The sequence below is a fragment of the Colossoma macropomum genome, unplaced genomic scaffold (assembly GCF_904425465.1).
Source record: "Colossoma macropomum unplaced genomic scaffold, Colossoma_macropomum, whole genome shotgun sequence".
Lineage (NCBI taxonomy): Eukaryota > Metazoa > Chordata > Actinopteri > Characiformes > Serrasalmidae > Colossoma > Colossoma macropomum.
The window spans coordinates 1573529-1582868 of NW_023494809.1; positions in this window are offsets into that span (position 1 = coordinate 1573529).

Below are 9340 nucleotides of genomic sequence, written 5' to 3' on the forward strand. Positions count from 1 at the left end.
TTACTTATGTATTATGTATTAAACTTGCAACTGTTTTGAAATCACCTGGTATGGCAGATTTGTACTGATATGAATATGTAGGTTCAAACAAAACCCTATAGTAGAGGTGAATAATAATGGAGAGATGTAATATCACAATACTTCAGCACACAGCACACTATATGTCACAATATTTATTTTTGCCATAACAAGTTACCATAAAAAATATGATTCCTATTATTTTATTATTTATATTCAACATTTTGCATACTTTGTTCCACTAAATTCAGAAACACTTATCGCTGTTGTCGGAAGAAAACCTTGTTTTTGTCATTTTTAAGTTTTTGACATGATTTGAAACTACCTGTTGGCCTTGACATTGTGTGTAAATTTCATGATGAATGGACTAAAAGAATCATCCTAAAATGACTAGGAAAGATGTCTGGTTCCATTGACTTACATTTAAAGTAAAGTATGTTTCTTCCATCTCCTGTAAAGTTACCATTTTGGAGATACGAGGTTTTCTTCCAACAGCAGCATTATACTTTTTTTTTTCTTTTTTTTTAATCAAGCAAGCAGCTGGGAAGTGTTTTTAGGTGATGTCGATATCCACAATGTGCTCCAAAAACATGTAGTGACACATTGTGATGTCATTTATCACGACAGTGATAAATATTGCCATGTTGCCCAGCCCTCCCCTAAAGTTAGCTCTGAGCCACAGAGTGTTATTCTCCATTAAGTATTTTACAATCTTCCATAGTTTGTTATTGTTTGCCCTTTTGTAAAAATAAGCCATGATAGATTAAATTACATTGCAATTATTTCTGAGCTCTCTTTTTGATAACTGAGGAGGGTGTGGGTAAAAGTCAGCGTGTGTGTGGTTGCTTCATACTCCGGGCCCTCCACCCATGACTGTCCTTCTAAGATATGGCTACGAGTGTTTTAAGCAGATAAGTGCCCTACCCCCCCCCCTCCACCCCCCAAAACACACACATTTCTCAGCTGAAAGTCTTTGTCGTTGCAATACGAAGCAGGGCTTCTCAGTTGGGCCTTACTGGTGATTACAATGTGCTGTTTAATAATGTTTAATGATGATGTATTGGTCTATTATGTGCCATATGGGTCAGTTTGAATGAGCTAGCTGGCCATATTGATGTACTTTAACTAGTAGACGAAACATACATAATGCAAAACACCATTTTTCTTTAATTATTTGGAATATTTTTGGGACTGAGATGCACCAAATCACTCAATATCACTCAATTTGGTATTTTCCAAAGCAGGATTTCTCAGTTTAGCCAGATAACTTAAGCCTAAAGTCAGGCCCAGCCAAAAGGAAGAGAGCTGTGGGACATTCCTATTGGACAATCCTCATTTTTGGGGCTTAAGTTATCTGGCTAACTGAGAAAACCTAGCAGGATTTTTTTTACAAAGACGGATTTCTCAGTAAGTTGGATAAATTAAGGCAGAACTTGAAGACTGCCCAGTATGAGGTTTCTCAGGTCTTTTAACTACTGGACAGGATTTTTTGGCCCTACTTTTCAGGCTAACTGAGAAATCCTGCTTTGTAAAATACCCCTTGGTCTTTGTTGATGCAGTCACATTACTGTAAAACTTAAACTTTGATCAAAAGTCAATAATAGTTGGATTTTTTTCATGAACATGGGACTGGTTTAAAATCCCCTGTGCTATCATTCAAATGGAATACATATATAGTACTGTGTAAAACTCAGAAATCACCCTTATATTTATTTAGTCCCAGTTAAACCAGCTATTAAAAGATACACAGAAGCCTAAACAGCTTCCCTTCTGAGGGGATATATTTTTCCACACATTTTTCCAAAGTTCAGTCTTGGCTGCATTTTCTGCTTCTCATGATCCAACTAACCCCAATTATACATTTCAACTCATCACCCTGTTAAACCTCACTCCACACCTCAGATGTCCAGTTTCCAGTGTTCTACTGCAAATTTTCCTCTTTTCTCAGTGAGGCTTCTTAACAGCTACACATCCATTCAGACCCACAGCGCTGAGTCGTCTTCTCACAGTGGAAGGATGGACAGAAACACCTGTGGATGTTTTCCAGATCTGAAGCAAGAGTTGAGCTTAAATTTCTCCTGTTCTCTTTAAGATGAAAGCTTCAAGATATGGTTTTCCATCAGGTCTTGCATGGTTGTTCCCACATTCTCATTATCTGTTAATCATTTTTTTGACCTCCTGTTTTTCCACTTTTCTTTTGACTTTTCTCTTCCCTACGCAAGGGTATCATCCAGTTTCTTTAGATGCACATGAGAAGAAGAGAAGGCAGCTAAGGTGAGTTTAGGGGGGTTATGGGGGGGGCAGTCGTGGGCTGGAGGCTAGGGAACAAGCCCTGTGACCAGAAGGTCGCCAGCTCGATCCCCTGAGCCGACAGTACATATTTTTTCACAATTAGGTAATTATGAAAAAATAGAATACAAATGGATTAAATTTCATATTTTAGTGGATATTCCATAATAGACAACATGTGGTTCGATGCTCCGTAGCAGCCATTTTGTAAAATGCATTGTTCATTAAAAATGTCTCTGGTGTTTCCTTTCTTATGTGGAACACCAATGAGGATCACTAACACCAGTGACTCTTATGGACAGATAAAAAAGTGGACGTTTCTATAGAATGACCCAAATAGCAGGTGGCGTGGCTTATTTATAGTGAGGTTCATTTTATTTTCCTGCCTGTGTCTGTTTCTACATGTTGCTTCACAGTGCCTCTCTGTAAACCAGCCAATCAGAGCACAGCTTGTCAAATTATTCATAAGCCCCACCAAAAAAAAAAGGAAAACTAGACAAACAGCCTGTTTCATTCTAGGGCCAAATCTGAGGGTTGTTAATGGGTGTGTGAAACCACATCTGGGCATTTTTCACCCCGACTAAAGTCACCTTCAGTGTAGACATCAGAGAACAGTTTAAAATACTGTATACATACATTCAATGGCACTTTTAAGAGTGGAAGGATGGAAGAGTTAAAGTGGCAGTGGAGCGCACGAAAGTAAAGAGTGGACAAATCATAAATGATAAATGATAAATTTGATATACACAGCATTGGAGGCCTTTCTATCACTTTTGGTTAAATATATTTCTGTTTTCTTCTGACTAAGTAACTTATAAGGTCATTTTGGCTGAAAATTAAACAACCGAAAAGACGTTCTCTGACTTTTGCACAGTACTGTGTGTTTCTGGTTCTTCTAACAAAAATAATCAGCTGATCACAGCTCCACAATCTTGGTCTAGGCCAGTGTAAAGCTTTACCACTTAATGGCAGCAGGTGGCACTAACTCCACACTGATTCTCTTATTCAACACACAAAGAGAAACTCGTCTTTTCCAGTGATGTAACATCTATGGCCGCAGGTTTGGGCTTACATAGGATATGTGCAAACAAAATGAACATTAAACTGTGGAAGTGTTTCAGCTCACCTCAGCATATATGGGTCTACACCGATCAGGCATAACATTATGACCTCCTTGTTTCTATGCTCTTTTAAACACTGTGTCCACTTACTGTCCACTCTATTAGACGCACCTTTGTTGTTGGTCCACCTTGTCAAGATGATAGCTCATCTGCTGCTATACAATATGAGCTAATCATCCTCTACTCCTTCATCAGTGGTCACAGGACGCTGCCCACAGGACTGTTGGCTGGATATTTTTGGTTGGTGGACTATTCTCAGTCCAGCAGCGACACTGAGGTGTTTAAAAACTCCAGCAGCACTGCTGTGTCTGATCCACTCAGACCAGCACAACACACACTAACACACCACCACCACGTCAGTGTTACTGCAGAGCTGAGAATGATCCACCACCCAAATAGTACCTGCTCTGTGAGGGTCCATGGGGGTCCTGACCACTGAAGAACAGGGTAAAAGGGGGCTAACAAAGTATCAGAGAAACAGATGGACTACAGTCTGTAACTGTAGAACTACAAAGTGCACCTATATAGTAAGTGGAGCTGATAAAATGGAGCATAGAAAAAGGTGCTCATAATGTTATGCCTGATCGGTGTATATTGTAGTAATTTGTGGGACAGTTTATATCTGAACAGTTGTAACGTACCTAGATGAGAATTCCGCTGCTTCATAATTAAACTGTTAGTATATAAACAAAGTCATTCAGAGTGGTTTCACTTGAATTAAGACTTACCGGGTCAAATGTCTTCACAGTGTTGGTGATTAGAACCAAATGTCTGAAGCATTTCATGCATTTAACAGCAAACACCCCAACAAAGTTACATGAAGTAGTTATGAGTACGCTGCCTATTGGCTGAGCCATTGTTTTATGATAGTTTTGAGATAAGCTCTTGGTTTAAAATATATTTTCATAATGCATTTATGGCAGAGGTACATTTGGGGTGTTGTACGGCAAAATAGTCCCAGAAGAAAAATATTTTACAATTTCCTGCGTATAGAAATACTCAGGAAACAAACATATCACTGCTGTCAGAACGAAACCTCATGTCTCTAAAATAGTAACTTTACAGGAGAAGGAAAAAACATACTCTACTTTTAATGTAAGTCAATGGAACCAGACATCTTTCCAAGTCATTTTGGGCCGTTTCTTTTGGTTCACTCATCATGAAATGTACACACAATGTAAAGAGCAGCAGGCATTTTCAAATTATAATAAAAACTAAAAAATCACCAAAATGGAGAGACAAGGTTTTCTTCCGACAGCAGCGATATGTAGGTTTACTGGCCATTTTGGATAGCAAATAAAGTGGCTTGTGCTGAAGTCATTGCGACCCCCATTTGCTGAAAAAGATCCATAAGGATCAAAATCTAATGGTTTTGCTTTATATAATGATAAATTGACCTAATGGTTACAATTAGAGGACACCGGTTACCTGTAGGATTCCTTTAGATCCTATTGACATCCCTATCAAATTCATCTGAAATCAGTCCCAGAACAGCTGGTAGCCCATTAGAATCCTTTTCACTGTGATATCAAACCATCAGGTAAACACAAAACAAAATTCATGATTATTGGACACCAACAGAATCTTTTAATCATTTCTGCTGTTTTCTTTTACCCCTTTGATAAATCCCCCTTTAAAACACCTAAAAGAGAGTGGATCACTCATGCATTTGATGTGGACTTGTTTTTGTGAAAACATCTTTCACGCCTGCCAATTTTCAGATCATGATGAGGTCATGACATTTAAAAAAAGAGAGTTCCAGTTCATAACCGAAACCTTTCAATGGATCACACAGTGGGGAAACACTCACAGTTCCCCACAGCATAATACAGGGCTCTGTTTGACAGAATGATTTCTGTGACATAAAAATGAATAGATGTCCATAATTTTTTAGTTAATATAATCATTATACTTGTTAAATGTAAATGGGTCATTCTACAGAAACATCCATTGTTGTGTCCCTAGCATTTACAGATATATTACACTTGAAAAACATGTTAGGGTTACAATTTATTTATATTTTAAAATAAAATTGAGCAATTTAGCAATATTGGTTATTAAGTCAATTATATAGAATTCCAAGCACCCCAGAACTGCTCATCCTCACAGTCATGTGTGAAGACTGAGGCCGTATTTTGAAGTAAAAAACACATTTTTCTGCAGTTTTAACTGCAATAATCTATTCATGACTATGAAATATATGATTTAAGTGACATAAAGAAAACAAATGCCAGATAAATGTCGTAAAATATATAATGAAAGTTCCCCAGGAGTCGTGTCACTGGTGTTACTGCGTAACAAAAAATCTCTTATTTTGAAATAAAAATCACACTGATGACATCACTTGACTTCCTTTTACCTGTTTTCTGAGGATCTCTGAAGAAAAGCACATGGTGAGTCCCACTGTGTCTTTCAGTTATCAGAGATTTTCTCATTTAGCTCATGATTTCATATGAAGCTTTTAGTTGAAGTCACTGGTGTGACCGACTTTATTCTGAGGTAATTGTGAAAAAATAGAATACAAATGGATTAAATTACATATTTTAGTGGATATTCCATGATTGACAACATGTGATTTGATGCTCTGTAGCAGCCATTTTGTAAAATGCATTTTTCATTAAAAGTGTCTCTGGAGTTTCCTTTCTTATGTGTAACACCAATAAGGATCAGTAACACCAGTGACTCCTATGGACAGATAGAAAAGTGGACGTTTTCATAGAATGACCAAAATAAGTATTGAAGTGATGCTCTTATTCTGTTGTTAGGTTTGACAAAACACAAGGGTTAAGTTCTCGAAATGCCGAACAGAATTTTTTCCGGTATCTAGGTAGCCTCCATGCAGCCAAGCTAGCTGGTTAGTCCTTCATGGGCTGAACTCAATTCCTGAAGTATCAGATTAAACCACCCACATAATTAGGAACTGACAGTGGAATCAATCGTGTTTGGATTTCCATTAAGTGGGATATTTTTTTTTACAGTCCTGGATGGTCCAGCGCAGTTTGGTAGTTTCCCAACTAAAAGTCCCCTACTAAACCTAACAAAGAGGAACCATCAGGGCCCTCTACGCCCTCACAGAGGGCCTGAGATATATTATAAAAATTGAGCAGTTCTAGTTTTATCTGATCATATTTTGACAATCAACATCTAAACAAATACAAATCTAGGCAAATCCTTTAAACCTGCCTATTCAATTTGTACTGGATTGTGAAAAATTGTTAAATTAAAGAAGCTGCTTTGTCTCCCTATCAGAATTTTGCCAAATATGCTGTTGCTGAAAAGAATGATGGTGATTGGTTGTCCAGCTATAAATGTACAAAGGGCCAAGCAATGATAATTCAATGAGAGACCAATTTCAAATGACAGTAAAATTGACTAATCGTATCTTCCCTCTAAAAGGGTGGGCTTTGTTATTGCTAACTTTATGACAAGTTCCGCCCACTGTGGAGACACGCAGGCTCTGGGGACAAAAAGCTAGCAAAAAAAGCTAGCTGGCTTGTTGGTTCGTGACAGAAGCTGAGAGTAACGTTACCGCTAGTAAGGAGGACATTGCTGCAAGTTCATTATCTACACAGCTCACTAGATTAACTTTTAATGAAAAGTTTGAGTTAATCAGCAAAGGACGACCTACACCAGAGCTTAATTTGGTGCAAAAAATGCTTTTGAGAGGCATTTACCCCTGGATGACAGGATCGACCAAGGAGCAGAGGCTCTGCTGCTGGGATCGCTTGCTGTTTGGTGCGGAGAGGGGGTCTCGGGCCAGAGAGGTTTAAGAATCACGGTTTGCTACTGAAACTTAGCAAAGAACAGATGAGTTAAATCAGGTGTGTTTGGGGAGGAAAATCACCAAACTGTGCAGGACACTGGCCCTCCAGGACTGGAGTTGTGCACCCCTGTTCTAGGTCTTGTGGAACTCAGAGAGAGTACGAGTGGCAGCCTGTTCAATGCGTTTCAACCAGAGGGGAAACCTGCACCAGCTCTGTGTTAGGGCTCTGAAAGAGTGAAACTGCTACAAGGTCAAATATATGGTAATATATCTGTTACAGGCTTCAAATGTCCAAAATAAAAAAAAAACTTGATGTAAATCGGTATTAGCTTAGCGCTTACATATGACTAAAGACCCATAGGGGTGCTAGCAGAAATTTAGCATGATGGTAGAGGTGTTTTTTTTCCTTGTTATTTACCAACTTCTGACATTTTTGGCCTAAATTGAAAGTCTACTTCTAGTAGTCCTGATTCACCTTTGGATTTACCCTTAGTTTTTAATAATGCCGTTCCTGAAAAAACAGTGGAGCTATAGGACAGTAAGGCCTAACTCACTCCATTATATGAATACCATTCTACAGTAACAAGGCATGCAGATCCTCGAAAAACGTAATAGCCTACCATCCAAAAGGATGAACAAACAGAAAAGTCTGCGCACTGTTGCCCCCAATATCAAAATGATCCATTTCTCAAAGCTGTAATGTGTTTCAAGCAAAACCTCTCTTCATCAGATTAAAGATCTTGAAGACCCACTTGCATTTTCCCAAAATATTTAGCCAGTCTGTTCTGTAAAAAGTCGTAGGCCATCTGAGAAAATGATATGCAAAGATAAGTCCTGCAGATGGAATTTTACAAATCCATGTGATGGATAAAGTGCAGAGTTCTAACTGTAGGAAAACTTCAGGAAAACAAGGAATTTTTACTGTACTTTTACTTCTATTTTGTACTGTACAATGTTGTATAGGCAGATCTTTAAGAATATGGGTCCTTTAATTGTCGTCATTATTACAGTGATGACAATTAAAGGACCCATTTAATGGAAAACTGAATTTCTTTGCTTTTCTGAAATAAAAGAGTTTGTATCACATCAACACTGTTAAAGTATTAAAAAGGTACAGGGCCATTCACTCCCTCGCCCATTTGGTCCTTAAGCTGGGGTTACACTACACGACTTTTACCCCAATTTTAGCCCCGATTCTCAGTCTGGCCGAGTCTGAGCTGGTCGGCTCTGGTCTGCAGATGTTTGGGTCAGTCAGAGTCGACAGTTGGAGAGAGAGTCGAGTCGTGTTTGAGGGGCGCAGACTCAGATTTCTTTCCTCCCGATTGCGTTTCAGACCAGTCGGAGTTTATCAAACATGTTTGATTTTTTCGACCCGACTCTGAGCGAAATCTTGTGTAAACTGATCAAAGACTCAGTCTGATCGGATTCCTGCAACAGTCAATGGAAACTGAGAGCTCGAAAGAAGAAAATACAGCGGCAAAGAAAAATGGTGAAACGTTTCTCACATGTGGAGCGAAGCTTTTTAATGAGCTGAGTTCAAGGAACAATCGAGTTTATGTACATTTAAAACTCTAAAAATACCAGATTGGTCACATTTTTAAATCTATGATCTTCATTTAAACATGTTTACCTGCTGCTTCTTTACTGTATCAGCGCAAACAGCAGACGAAACAGCAGCGAGACGCTCCACGTTTGTTTATTTGCGTCTCCTAGTAACGGGAAAACGTGAGAGTTCGCGAGAGATCAGTGAGTTCCATGAGTTCCATTTGGTTCAGCAGCAGCTACAAAGTTGAGTAGTGTGTACTTTATATATTTTTTTTTGCTCAAAAAATCAGCAGAAAACAGTGTGTTAGTGTGAGATGCCCAGTCATATTATAATCTGTTCAGAATTTAAAGTCGTGTAGTGAACCCAAGGCTTTAGATGGAAAGCTGCCAATTTTGAATTCACTGTTTTTGTGATGTCACAAAAAACCCAACACGTTTCCATATACCCACCCATTCAACCTACACTTCAGCTCTATCTCTCAAGTTATAAGCCCAGACTACAATTGAATGAGTCATAATACAGAACTAGTCAGAACTCAGATCATTTACATATATCAATCTTAAAGACATGGTAACAACAACAGCCTGCTTAATTTGAAAAGAT